Source organism: Camelus ferus, chromosome 9 (genome assembly GCF_009834535.1).
Source record: "Camelus ferus isolate YT-003-E chromosome 9, BCGSAC_Cfer_1.0, whole genome shotgun sequence".
In the NCBI taxonomy this organism is placed as follows: Eukaryota; Metazoa; Chordata; class Mammalia; order Artiodactyla; family Camelidae; genus Camelus; species Camelus ferus.
This window is the reverse complement of record NC_045704.1, coordinates 64,929,678-64,943,888: the sequence shown is the minus strand read 5'-3', so window position 1 is coordinate 64,943,888 and position 14,211 is coordinate 64,929,678.

The following is a 14,211-nucleotide window of genomic DNA, read 5'->3' as shown; positions in this document are numbered from 1 at the left end:
GCCCCACAGCGTTAGGAGGGTCTCAGCTGTCAGGCCTTCTCCCGAGTCTCAGCCCCAGCATCTCCGGGAGCTGGGGAAACCCTTCCTCAGAGTTCCACGCACTGCAGTTCACTTTCAGTCCCCCTCGTTGAATCCCTGTGCAAGAGGGCCAAAAAAGCAGGCGCCTCGTCGGAGGTGCTAAATGCCGGTGCTGGTAGGATGAGAGGCTCCAAAAGGACCTCTGAGAGAGAAACGTGGGCGTCAGGAGCTTCTAAAGCCTTTTAGGCACAGAGCCAAGAAGGCAGGAGGGGCTGCTGACGGGACCCCCTAAGTAAGCAGAAAGGCTTTGAGTACAGGACCAGCTGTGGTGGCGGGAAGCTGGGCCTTAAGACAAGGCAGGGGTGGGTGGGAAGAGAGAACAAGAGAACAAGACCTCCTCTTCTGGAGGAGGCATCAGGGCTCCCTTAGAGAGAGAACGCCCAGGACCCATCAAACGCACAGGGCAGAAAAGGGCGAGGACGCTCACTCACCTCTTCTGTTGAGCGTCACACCAGAGGCCGGGCCAACACAGCGGGCGAGAAAAGGGCACAAGGACGTGCAGACGGGGGAGGAGGACGAGAACGGCCCTTGTCTGCAGATGGCGTGACATCTTGTGTATAGAAAAGCCTAAGGAATCTATAAAAGTCTACTAGAACCAGTAAGCAAATTTACTAATGTTGCAGGATACACGATTAACAAACAATCAAAAAATGAAATTAAGAAAATAATTCCATTCCCAGTAGCACAAAACAGGATAAAATACATAAAAACAATTGCAGTAAAAGCAGTGCAAGAGCTGCACACTGAAACCCTCAGAGCTCTGCTGAGAGAATTAAGGAGCCAAACAAATGGAGAAATGTGCCACGTTCGTGGATTGGAAGAGCCGATGTCACTGGCTGGCACAGGAGCAGTCCCTGAACTGATTCACTGTTCCAATCCAGTCCATATCAAAATTCCAGCAAATTTTTTGGGTAGGATTTGACAAGTTGATTTTAAAATTTACACAAAAATGCAAAGGAGCTAGAAACATCAAAACAATTTTGAAAAAGAACAAATGTGGAGGACCCATGCTAAAGCTATAGTGATCAAGTCAGGCTAGTACTGACCCAAAGAGAGGCGTGTAGATCAATGTGACAGAACAGAGTCCAGATAAGCACTTAAATTTATGTTTAATTTGACTTTCGACAAAAGGGCCAAGGTAATTCAATAGATTTTTCCGTAAGTGATGTTGGAACAATTGGATAGCCATATGCAAAAAAAAAAATGAACCTCATACCATATGCAAAAATTGAAATGAGTCATAAAGCTAAATGTAAGAGCTAAAACTATAAAACTTCTAGAAAAAACATAGGAAAAAGCCTTCTTGAAATGAATTAGGCAAAGATTTCTTAGATATGATACCAAAAACATGATCCTTAAAAGAAAAATATTGCTAAATTGGACTTCCTCAAAATTTAAAACTTTTGCTTTTCAGAAGATACCACTGAAAAAATGAAAATACAAGCCACAGACTGGAGAAAATACGTGAAATCATTTCAAATCCGATCAAGCACTCACATCCAGAATACATAAAGAGGTCCTACAACCCAGTAAGGTAAGTAAACTGATTTTTTAAACATGAGCAACAGACAAATAGGCGTTTCACCAAAGCCGACATACAAATGGACAACAGGCATATGCAAAGATGGCCAACATCACTAGTCACAAGGAAATGCAAATTGAACTACAATAGACGACTCCTGCCTACCACGAGAACGGCTGCAGTAGAAGGCTGACAGTACCAAGTGCTGGCAAAGGCGCGGAGAAACTGGAGCTCTCACACTTTGCCGTTGGGAATATAAGGTGCTACAACTAGTTTGGATAAGATAATAAGGCAGTTCCTCAAAATGATACATATATGCTGACCATATGACCCAGCAATCTCACTCCTAAGTATTTACCCAAGAGAAATGAAGACAGATATCCACATAAACACATGCAAGTGTTCGTAGCTGCATAACTTACAGTGGCCCTTGAAGGGGAGCAGAATCTGCCACCCCAAAATAAGCCTCTTTGGCATAAGGATTACTTTGAGAAACGTCAGCTACAGGAGAAGCTCTGAAAACAGAGTAGAAGTGACTCCTTGCAGGTGAAGTCTCCATTTATGAAAGAAACGTCCATTTGTAAGGTTATCTCCCTCTCTGCACCGGGGAAAAGAGAATGACTCAGAGTCACAGGAGAACCTTACCGTGGAGATAACACAGACTTCAAGCTCCCCGCCCACGACTTCCGATGGTCTTCAGCTGAAGATGGTACTGGAACTAGCGGCTTGGGCCACCTCGGGGCGCTACTCCTGTTTTCCTGGGTGTCTCCGGTATATACTTGAAGGTATACGTGCTGATAAACTTCCTTTTGTTTTCCTTGTGTTACTGTGTTTTTACTCCAGGGGTCTCAACCAAGAACTCAGAAGGATAGCGGGAAAATTGTTTTCCCTGCCCTGCACGCCAAGCTGGAAATAATCCAAATGTCTATTAGCTGATCTATAGCAAACACAATCTAGTAACTCATCTGTACAACAGAAAACTGCCGAGCAATGAAAAGGAATGAACCGCTGACACGTGCAACAACATGAATAAACTTCAAAAACGGGCAGAGTAGAAAAAGTCAGACACAGGAGACTCCGTTTTGTAAGATTTCGTTAATATGAGACTTCCAGAAAAGTCCAAAGTACAGGGGCGGCAAGGCAGAGGAGTGGAGGTGGGGGTGGGGACTGCAGTGGGGAGAGCAGAAGGGACTTTGTGGCGTGGTGGCGGTGTTCTAAAGCTGGGCTTTGTGATGGCTGTGATGGCTGCACCACTGTTTAAAGTTGCTATAATTGTCAAACTGCACACGTAGGATGGTGAGTTTTACAGCGTGTAGATTATACTTCAGTGAAGCACGGGGAGGCTCCCAGAGAGCTCTCTGGGGAGGGGCGTGGTTTGCGTGTGTGTGTGTAGTTGTCACAGGGGCAGAGGATACACCTGTGGGAGACAGCGAGGGACTCGAGTGCAGTGGAGAAATACAGGCCTCTGGAGCCAGGAGACCGGGCCTGAATCTTGGTTCTGCCGTGTGCCACCTATATGAACTCGAGACAAATGACTTAACCTGTGAGCCTCCGCGAGACGGAGCTGATAAAAAAATAGCAAGACAGTTGTGAGCACGGAAGGCATGTATGCAAAGAGCTTCACCTGGGGCTGGACACCGCAGCAGGCATCTGCTGAGCGACAATCCTGCTCAGGTGCTCCTGCGGCCTGTTCAGAGCTTTGCAGTAGCCGCACAGCTCTGGGCTCCCTGGGGTGTCCTAGCAGAACCACAGGCCCCTCACTGACCTGACTTAGCGGCTTTATTAACGAAGAAGCCTGGGGCCAGGGGCCAGGAGCCTGGTTCTACCACAGCTGTGCCATAGGCTGTGACGTAAGTTATAGTGGTCATGGGTCCCTAAGACACACCTCTCCCCTAGACAGGGCTGGGGAGGTCAGGGCTCATCGCCGACGCTGCGTCCTGCGCAAGGTGGTGACGGCCCAGAGCAGGGTGGGCGCTGGAGCCCGGCGTGGACGGAATATAGCCTGAGCAGGCTTCCGTGCCCGTGGGCTGGGGCCTGTGAGTGTTAGCTTAGCGGGAGGCCGTGGAAATCTTCACAAGCCAAAACTGGCATCTGGAGCTGGACTGGAAAGCTGTGAACACAGGATGTGACTGAAAACGGTGCCGGGCAGGGCTGCTACCTGAGGTTTTGGCAGGCTTCGCCCCTGCCAGTTGATTGAAGACGGATGTTGGATCATCAGGAAACAGGGATTTGAAGTGATCCCACAGGAAGGTGTGAATTAACAACAGAAGCAACACACAAAGCCAGTCAGGCCGGGGCGGGGGCGGGGGTGACCTCTCACTTTCCTCCGCACTTCAGGACCTTCTAAGGAGGAGCCCAGCTGGCATTCAGAGATGGCTCTGTGGCGGGTCCCCCTCCCCTTCCCCACTAAGGCCTCCTGGGGAGCAGGGGAAAGCCGTGGCTTGAGGCGACGACTCACTCCTGGCCCCGACCCGGGCAGCCTCCAGGCAGCGGCGTGCAGTGGACACTCGCTGTGCTTCTGAACGCCCAGCACGTGCTCCTGCTTGTTTTTAGTAAGATCACTTTGTTTCTTTTTTGGGGATTTGGGGTTCTTTTTTCTCTCCTCATTATGTACAGTCTTGGTGGGGCTGTCAACACAGGTACACTGCCCTCCTCTGGCCAATCAGATTCTTCCTCCTGGACTCTGAGTTGAGCTGAGAGATGGATAAGGATGGGGGAGAAAAACAAACAAAACTGCAGGAGACGCTCTGGTGCTGGCCCCTCACCCAGCCTTCACTCACACCTGCTGCCTGAATCCCAGCTCTGCCCCGGGCTCCTCACTCTCCGGCTGTTTTGTGAGCCCCTGCTATCATTCCAAAAACTTCTGTTTTGCCTAAGTTATCTGCGGTCCATTTCTGTTTCAAAGAACAGACATAGAGCCTGGCTCTGGCTCCCCTCGTGAGGCAGCTTTCACAGAGGGCGTGCAAGGGCTGCAGAAGGGGCCCACCTTCCCAACCTGTGACCACAGGCAGGCCGTTAACGCCCTCTAAGCCTCGGCCTCTGCAAAGTGGGAATACTGCCGCTCTGCAGAACCACCCGGATTGCCTGCATTTATTTATTCCTCCGTCTCCTCTTTCCCCAGCAGCCGTCACTTTCCTGGCACTCTGGGAGGACCCAGACTAGGAAAGTGAACAAGACAGACACAGCTCGTCCCTGTCTTCACGGAGCACAGTCTAACGGGAAGAGAGTCACTGAACTGAACGTCGACAAGTCTGGTGACGTACGGTAGTTCAAGGCACTGCGGGCGTGGTTAACAGGGGCATCCAGGGAACCCGGAAGGGGCCGCACACCAGAGGCCCTCGATAAACGTGACTCTCTTCCCCTCTTCTTTCTCCTGACTGTTCTCTTCATCATGGATCTTTTGCCACTGAGCAGCACACTCGCATCCGACAGAACACTCCAGGGAAGTCCTGGCTCGTGTCAGGGGCTGAACATTTGCCTGGTGTGTTTGAAGCAGAAGTTGGGAGGCGCTCACCCCCAACAAACGGACCGACGTGGAGGAGGGGGTCATTACTCCAGCCATAAATGGAGGCCAGAGTGAAAAGGAAGATGAAGGCAATAGGAAGGCACTAAGACCTTCAGAACTGACTGCCTCTCAGGCTGGTAAGGTTTGGTAGCCTGGACTCGAGCAGGAAGACGTTTGCCCAAAGTCGATACTGACAAGACAAGAGTGTGCAGCTTCTCTGATCCACTAGGTACTTCAGTAGCATCACTGAGTCTCAAAAATGATTCACAAAATGTTAGCAGCAGAAAAGATGTTAGAGAATCTTTAGGAAGCTCCTTCACTTACTTACTCCAGTGAGTTCCAAAGCTCACTGGAACTAAGTCTCTTACCTGTGTCCTGGGTGTGTCACCTGGTGACACCTAGACCCCTGCTAAGCAGTGAGAGAGCCCCGACTGGTTCCTTTTTCACGTGGACAAATCTCGGTGGATGTGCCCCCTGGGAAATAGCCATGATAACCTCCCAAAGGGCAGGGACCGAGGGAGTGAGGCTCTGTGTTAGGTACTGGGGGGACAAAGACAGTGAGACGTGAGTCTTTGGGGTCCTCTGACATGGTTGGGGAGCTGAGACACAGTGCCACATAATTATACGAAGCAACAGTACATGGGAGCTGAATATTGATCGTGGTCACACCGATGTGCTGGTACCGTCTCCCTCTCAGTATCTCTGAAACCCATCGCATCATTTCTGCCCACTTTCCTGCCCAGTCTCCTACTGGAGGTACCTTCTCCTCAGATGCCTGTATCTATTAATAGTAATAATATCTTCCAATCACAATGGCTTGAAATATTATTCCTGTCTTTCCCTCATCCCCACATCCAGTTCACCAGGTCCTGTTGATCTGATCTGTGTTCTGCCTCATCCTGTCCAAAGACATCAGCACATAGCTCTTATGTCATCCCCTGCTCAAAGCCCTCGGGGTGCTGCAGAACTGGCAGGATGAAACCCAGACTCCTTAGCCTAGCATCTGTGGTTCCTTATGATCTGGTCCCGACTCCCGCTTGCTCCCTCAGGTCCTGCTGCTCTCCAGTAGGAATGCATCAACCACGTTTGTTTGCTTTCTTTTGTATTTTGGTTCTCACACCTGGGGCCTTGCTGACCCGAGGGACGGCTCCTCCCAGGGCTAGCCAAAGCCTAGAGGTAGTAAATGCCTAGCCCCTGAAGGTACCTTTCAAAGGCAAGCCAATCAACCCAGAGCCCCCATCCCCAGGTGCCTCCTCTACGGGGCTCTCACACCCAGGACCGCTGTTCCCCTGCCCGAGACACCCCAGGCCCTGGCACCGAGCAACTAGGGCCACTCTCTGTGCCCGAGCCCTCTGGACTTACTCAGACTTGCCAGTCCCCAAACTGCTTCCCTTGTCTTGCCCGTCTCTCCCCGCAGACACCACAGTAAGGCGTCTTGCCCACGTACTCCCCTGCTCCTCTGCTTCCCGGCCAAGCTGAGTCTTCCCTGTGCGGCCCCCTCTGCTGCGGGGCGCCCCTTTCTCCGGGGACCTGTGAGGGTGACTGTCTTTTCAGTGGCAGTCCTCTCCTAATCGGTTGGTCTTGGGACACTTGAACAATAGTAAAATTTATGCTTTAAAACCAGGAACTCCATGCTCCGGAGGAGCTCTGCTTCCCTAACAGGCCCCTGCGCTCCTGCACCCTTGTCTCGCCTGTGCTAGTCTTCATTCTCAGGATGAACTCCCTCTGCCATTTCTGCATCTTACAATTCTATCCGCCCGTCAGTGTCCGCTCAGCAGCACTGGCTTGACTCACGGGTGTGAGAGGCGCCCCAGGCCGTGACTGGTCCCACATCGCACAGCAGGCAGAAGGCAGGCTCAGGCCTCAGAGCCTAGCAGGCTTTCTCTGTGCCCCTTTCAATCATTGCACTGGCTCAGGTCCTCTGAGTTCGTGCAACAGAAACTGACTCTAGCCACCCTGAGCGCAAAAAGGATTTCCTGGAAGGACATGGGGGGCTCAAGTAATTGGTGGAGCTGAAGGACCAGACCCCAGATGAAGTGGGAACGAAGGCGGTCTCAGCAATGTAAGTCCTTGAGTCTCCCCTCGAGATCCCACTCTTGCACAGGACTCAGCTCCAGCCCACTCTCTGATGTTTCACTTGTCCGGAAGTTTCAGACGCGAGGGAGCCCGCCTGGTCAGGTGTAAGCCTGGGTCAGTCAGCCTTGGTGGGGGTGTGTTTGGAAGGGGGCAGGGAAACCTTACACTGATGCGATCGTCGGGGGACCGCTCCCGTGTGTTAGAGACCCTCTCAAAGGAAGAGGGAGCTGTTGAGACCCAGGAACACATCCTAACTTAAGCCGCCCACAGCCATCTTTCCAATATTTTAAATACTATGTTCCCCAAAGAAAATTGGATAATGGAAGGGCTGGATGAACACAGCTCCAAAGCAAAGCATCTTTGACAGCTCCACAAATAGTCACTGAAGGCTCACTCTGCAAAGTACTACGCTAGGCCCCGGATGGGGGAACATGAGGCTGGGATGTGAAAATCGGTAAGACCTGGCTCCAGGGTAACACAAGCGCACAAACTGTGACGACGCACGGCAGGATAAAGGGAGCAACGTCCAGAAAGGGCGTGAAGTGCTGTGAGGCTTGCAGTGCGGAGGGAGTCCCTCAGCTTCACACCCAGAGGAACCCAAGCCTGAGCCCAGACTTCCCTTCTTACGCAGCTTCACCACAGGCCGGAGAAGCTGTGCATGAGTCCACGCGGAGAGGAACACACGTCCTCATTTTCCACCTCCTGCAGCGCGGCTGCCAACTCAAACATCTGTCACCCCCTAAACGTGCACTCAGGGAAGCGTCAGGTTCAGGGGGCTCGCGTGCCGCTGCCAAGCCCCTGCTCAGGTGGGCATGTAAACACGGCATCTGGGAGGAAGAGGGGAATCGCCAGAGCCCCGCCTATGCTCCTGCGAAGACGTCAGATCTGGGGGCACAGACAGGCAGGCCTGTAGAACCCTCACTGACGGGGTTAAGGGGAGGCCTTTGCTGGTAACATTGCCACACAAGGAGTCTGCCGCGATGTGTCGTAGCGCAGGGGCTGCAGGCCCAAGGCCATGCTGTTGCAACATATCTGGATCCACCTCACATTACGGTGGTGAGAGTGAGAAGAGGAATTCAAACATCCTGGTCCCACTGGGGTTGTCAGGACAACCTCGCTCCGCTGAGCGCACCAGGTGCGCGTCCCGACCTCTCAGGGTCAGGGACAGTCGGCGTGGGACCTGACCGGGGGGGGGGGGGGGGGGCAGCCATGACGTCTTCGATCACCAACCAGCCGCTTGGCTTGTCGTTGGTCAGCGGTTACAGGAGAGGGCAGGCCAGACGGGACGCAGAGGCCCAGGGGGCGAAGGAGGCCGGCAAGCGGGGCGGTTCCCGAGCTTGGAGGGGGCACGTGCTTGGGAGCGGGAGCCCCGGGGAAGCAAGGGCGGGAACCGTTTCGCACGGCTTCTCCCGTGAGGAGGGCTCGAGCGAGCGAGCGAGCAGCTCCCCTTCAGCCGCGGGCGGCCGGGGGCGGTCAGCTGAGGGAGCAAATGAGCCAGCTGGTTGGTATTTCCGTCGGCCCGCTTGGTGTCCAGCTCTGCTGCATTTTCTTTGGCTTGGGTACTTGCTTCGGGACAGAGAGGCCACCAGCATCTGCGCCGGGAGACTCACAGAGCCGCAGCGGGCACCGCCTCGCCCTTAGAGCGCCGGCTTCACCCCTAGAGCGCCGCCTGCTCCTGGCGGCGGCCTCCAGCCCCGGGGCGGGGGGCTCGGGGCGCGTCTGCCGGGAGGCCGGGGGCTTGTGCTCGCACGGATGGGGTGCCCCCAAGCTCAGGGCCACAGCCAGCACCGGGGAGCCGGGGTGGGCAGGGCGCTGGGCTGACGCCTCGTAGTCATGAGGAGGGCGGGCAGAGCCTCCCATGTAGACTCCTGACATTTACCTCCAGCTGAGGTTGTATTAGGCCGAACAGTTATTTTTCAAGGTCAGAAAAATGGCTGAGTATCAACAATTTCACATGGCTTAACTTAATATATAACATACACTGCAAATTATATATAGGTTTAAAATGTTAATTTGTTAGATAAAATATGTTAAAATTATCATTTTTGTAAACCTGCTTTGCCATTTTGTTATTCTTTTAAAAGTAATACAGTGAGCTCTTTAAAGAAACGGGCGTGACCTAGGCCTCTCCTGGCTCTGGCTGAGGCCGGCTCTGCTTCCCTCCGACACACGCTGCTGAAGGCCCGCGGCGCGTCTTTAGAGGCACTTCTCATATTCAAGTCTGAGACCTTTTCCGGACGTTATACCTCAGCTTCGTTTTTTAAATTGAAGCGTAGTTGACTTATAATGTTGGTTTCAGGTGTGCAGCAAAGCGCTTCATTTACACACACATATTTTCAGATTCTTTTCCACTATGGCTTATACCAAGCAATTGAATACAGTCCCCTGTGCTGTGCAGTAGGTCCTTGTTGTTTAGCTGTTTTATATGTAGTAATGTGTATCTGTCAATCCCAAACTCCTAGCTTACCTCAGCCTCGTTTCTGTAACTAACTGTCTAAATCTAAATCTAAATCTTCCCGCTGCATATTTTTACATCACCCTGTCTATCTGGTCACCAGATGGTTGCTCAGAAACATTTCCTACCTCTTCAAACCTTCTGCAGCCTCCCAAACTCTTGCTCTGCAAACCATGTTTAACTTCTTACAAAGTTTGACATTACTTCTAATTCTAAATCCATTCGAGAATTCTGGCCAACATAAAACCTGTTCATTTAGTGCAGCTGCTACCAAAAGCCCACCTGGCTGACTGCGAACGTACAGATGCTGTTGTAGCAAAAAAAAAAAAAAAAAAAAAAAAAAAAGAACAGCCTCGTGCAGGTCCCTGCTCGCACCTGCTACATTCCTCTCCCTCTGCTTCACCGAGCTCTTCAAAAAACAAACCCATCTGCTTCACTGCGGTCATATGGTGTGCCTATTGTGTGTGATCATTTTTCAACAACTATTTATTGAGACCTGATTATATGCCAGGCATTGGAGATTCGATGGTGTACAGAACTGACAGGATTCTTGCCATGGGGAGTCTAGTAGGTGATACAGAGAAGACTGATGATAGACGCCGTAAGCGCCACCCAGGACGACTGGAGGCTACAGGGCGCCGTGGGAGCACAGTCTCTCCTTACCACAGGGGTCTGAGTGCTCGGGGTTAGCTGCCCCAAGCTCTGTTCTAGACTCCAGAGGCAGAGACAGCGGGTAAGCACACTGAAAGGCCAGTCTGAGGAGTCAGCGGATCAGCACTGAACTGTGCAGACCCCGGGGTCGGGGAGCAGGGTGTGGTGCACGGAACTCGGGGTGAACAGCCGAAGAAGCCTCCCTAGAGGTGCTGATGTCTGAAGGGGGCCCTTCAGGATGAGCAGGAGTCATCTGGTGACAATGGTGGGTCTGCTGGGGAAGTTCCAGGCAAAGGAGGCAGAGAATGCAAAAGCCCCAGAGAAAAGAGCAGAGCAAATGAGAAGTCTGTGGCTGGAAAAGATGAGCGTGTGGTAGATGACGGCTAGCTCCTCCTGTCTGGTAAAACGGTTTCGACTGTGTAAGGGCCAGGATTTTTGCGTCCCTCCTTGTCTGTTTTAGCAGCCTTACTGATGCACCAGTCCAAATGTGTCTGACAGCTGACAGAATACGCCCAAGGAACTCCTGCCACCTGGTGGGCAGACAGAGCATCACAATGCGTGGAAAATCAGCATTAGTGTCAGGCTCAGCATCCCAGATTATGGCAAATTTCCACTCAAAAGTTTAAAAGCCCTGATGTGCTAAAAAAAAATGTAAAAATAAAAAAAGGCTAAGGAAGAAATAGGAATAAATATTCTTGGGCTCTGTTCCCTGAGGGGGAAGATCAGAAAGGGAAACTGTCACGTGCTGTGTCAAGTTACACTCGTTCCTCTGAACAACAGGAAGGCGTATCAACCCCATTCTGCAGCTGAGGACATCAAGGCTCACAGCAGGAGAAAAAGCCAGCCTTGGCTGACTCCTTCACGTTATGCTGCCTCTAGTCAGGTTTATTTTTAATTGACAAAGGATGAGTAAGGGGCATTAGTTCCCCAGTTGTTACATCTATACTTTTTTAAGTGTCAGAACCTCAATGAAAATACTTAAGGCCCCACTTGGCGCTCAAAAGGCATTAACAGGCTCTCCATCTCACTCAACAATATACACATCCGCTGGTTCACAAAGCAGAGAACCTCAAATGCCACATAGGTTGTAATGGACATGTTTTCAAAGCTAAAAAAAACCAGAACGCGTTTCTGACAATTTCACACTACTTATAGTTGAGAAAGACATTCCTACAAATGCAATTTGGACACAGAGAATGTTGGAATCCTTAGAATACATCAATGAGAACTGACATTTTTGTAACAGAAGCTGCCACAGAAAGTCCAAGATGAATACGGTCCTGCGTGTGTGAAGATGCCCCGCGTCAGCAAGGCATAACCAGGGGTGTGCACGATGCCTTCCCTTGGGGGCTTACACACACTAACCAGTCCTTCAGGCAGACTGCTTTGTTGTTGTTGTTGTTGTTGTTGTTGTTGTTATGGTGCTTGGCATACAGTAGGAGCTGAAACCATGACTATAATGATAAAAATTTTGTTCACTTGCCTCTTTTACAAGGATGTTAAGGGTTATTACAAACAGAATGTCCACCAGCTGTTCTGTCTCCACTGAGGTCAAAGCAATGGGAATGGAGCAGCAGCAAACTGGAGTGGAGAAAAATGAGAACTGATACAGATGGGGGGGGGTGAGGAGCTGAGAAATCCTAGGACAGACTACCAAGGGAAAGCAGTTGGAATAAAAGGGGCTGCCTCTAGGCTGGGATTGTTCTGGTAGGGTTTGGAAAGAACTCCTGGTATCAGGTCCTCAGTCAACCCGAAGTTTAGACTGAGCGCTTGGGTCTCTAAACGGTTGGTAAGAAAGGTGGGGGGGGGGCGCCTAAAACAGTACTACCTTCTTACCATCTGGGCATAGGAAACCAAGGGGATGGTCATTTGGATTGGACTGATGAGGAGAGGTGTTGCAGAGGGAGGAGCAGGGCTGCTGACTGCCCAGGGACAGTGAATGCATCCGGGTACAGAGAGCGATGGGCAACTAAAAGTCCGTAAAGCCTGGCATCAAAATCTTGCCTTCATTTAAATGACTTGTTAGGGGGTGGAGGGTGGCAGATGGCTGACTGGAAAGAGATGATGTAAGGAGGAATGAGGCATTTCCTTTGTCTTACCATTTGGTGTCACTCACTAGCAAATAAATTGCACCAAACAGGAAAATAGGCACCCTTATTAAGAGAGGTTTTTGGCTTCTATTTTGCCAAAAAAGCAAATTAATTAAAGCTAGCTTCAATGTATCACTTAACAACTATTTACTGAATAGCCACTCAGGACATGCCAGGCACTCTCCTAGTCACACTGTATAGGGGCAAACAAACGAGACGTCTCTTCGTAACACACAGCAAGGAGATGGGAAGATGCTGGTGCTCAACACATGAAAGCGGTAAGTTTTTTTTAAAGAGGAGCACGCATTTGCTATGCCGTCTATTTATAGTTTTAAAATAAAAAGTCCTAATGACAGAAAGCGCACTCACAGAACACCACTCATTTCACTAGCCTGAGGGACAAGTGTAGAGGAGCACTGCTAGTATTTGTCTGAGATTACTCACACTCACACTCACACACTCATACACACACACACAGCAGTGGGGCTGGTTTTGTTTTCAGTCAGAACGTTTGTGTGTAGGAGGACCAGCAACGTGCCAGAAGAAATAAAGAACCTTCCATCAGGTAAAAAAGCTATTAAGATGAGAGTCTAGAGAAACTCAAAGGCGGCTGGATGCCCTGGCCCGCTGCTCCCTCTGCTTGCGGCCGGAGCTGAGACAACAGCGTGAGGCCGCGGGGCCGCACACCCGCTTCTGACTGACTCTGTCTTGTCCTCGCTGGAGTCGCCTCTAGGTCACATGCTACAGTCTTCAGAGAAGCTACAGGAGGAATTTACGCAAAGGTGAACACACAGTTAAATACAAACATGTAAAACACACCAGGAAGAGTGTAGTTAAGAAACGTACGCAAAAATTCTGGTTAGAGTTATCAGATGGCTCTTCCCCTCTCTGATTTGTGTGACCCCTACCCCCCGTTGCTCTGATCTCAGGAGGTCGGGAGCCCATCCCTAGAGTCACCTTCATGGTACCTGAGGGAGTGACCTTGGCTTTCTCTGAATCCAAGCTAGAGATGAATCTAGCAGCTCCTTATTGTTTCCCAGGACAGGATTACATTTCCCAGTGTTAAAGCTAGTGTTACTTTCCTCAAAGAGCTGCTTCAGTAGGGTCTAAGATGGAATCTGCTTAAGGGCTGGGACAGCATTGTGTATTAAATTTAAAAGGGCATTTTGCACATGCTACATGCTTGCATCAAAATTCTAAACCATTTACATCTGTTTTCTAGTTACCTTTCTTGCCTAATAAAAGCTTTATAAAGTAAGTTTTTTGCTCATTCTTTTTAATATATTGTTAATTTTTTAAAGTACTCAAAAAAGTCAGGGAAATTTTATTCTTAGTTCATTTTCTTCTACTAAGCAAAAAAAAAAAAAATTAGCATGACAGATTAAGCTCAAACTATTCTGCAATCACTTTTCTGAACATCTTTTTCTACTTTTCTCAGCCAACTCGCAACTGCTTTCTGAAGATCGTGACTTTCCACTTCAGATATCTAAAACGTCACTACTTACTACTGTACTTGCCTTAGCACTGAGCTTTGTGGTCACTCTGCTGAAAATCTTGCTGCCATGTGACACAGTATTAATCACTTCTGATTGCTTATCTAGTACACGGGTGATAATAGCCACCTTTCAAGAAAGGAAGACGGCTCAAACACAGAATCTGACAAAACTAGGCAAAGGCAACATCAGTTCTAAGAACAGGAAAAACTCCGAACCGAGAACTGACATTTCTGCCTGGCGTTGGCTAGTGTTCTCTACAGACCACAGACAGCACGCACAAACGTAGGCGGAAACAATACATCTGCAGACACTGGCAGACAGCATTACCCGCCAAATTT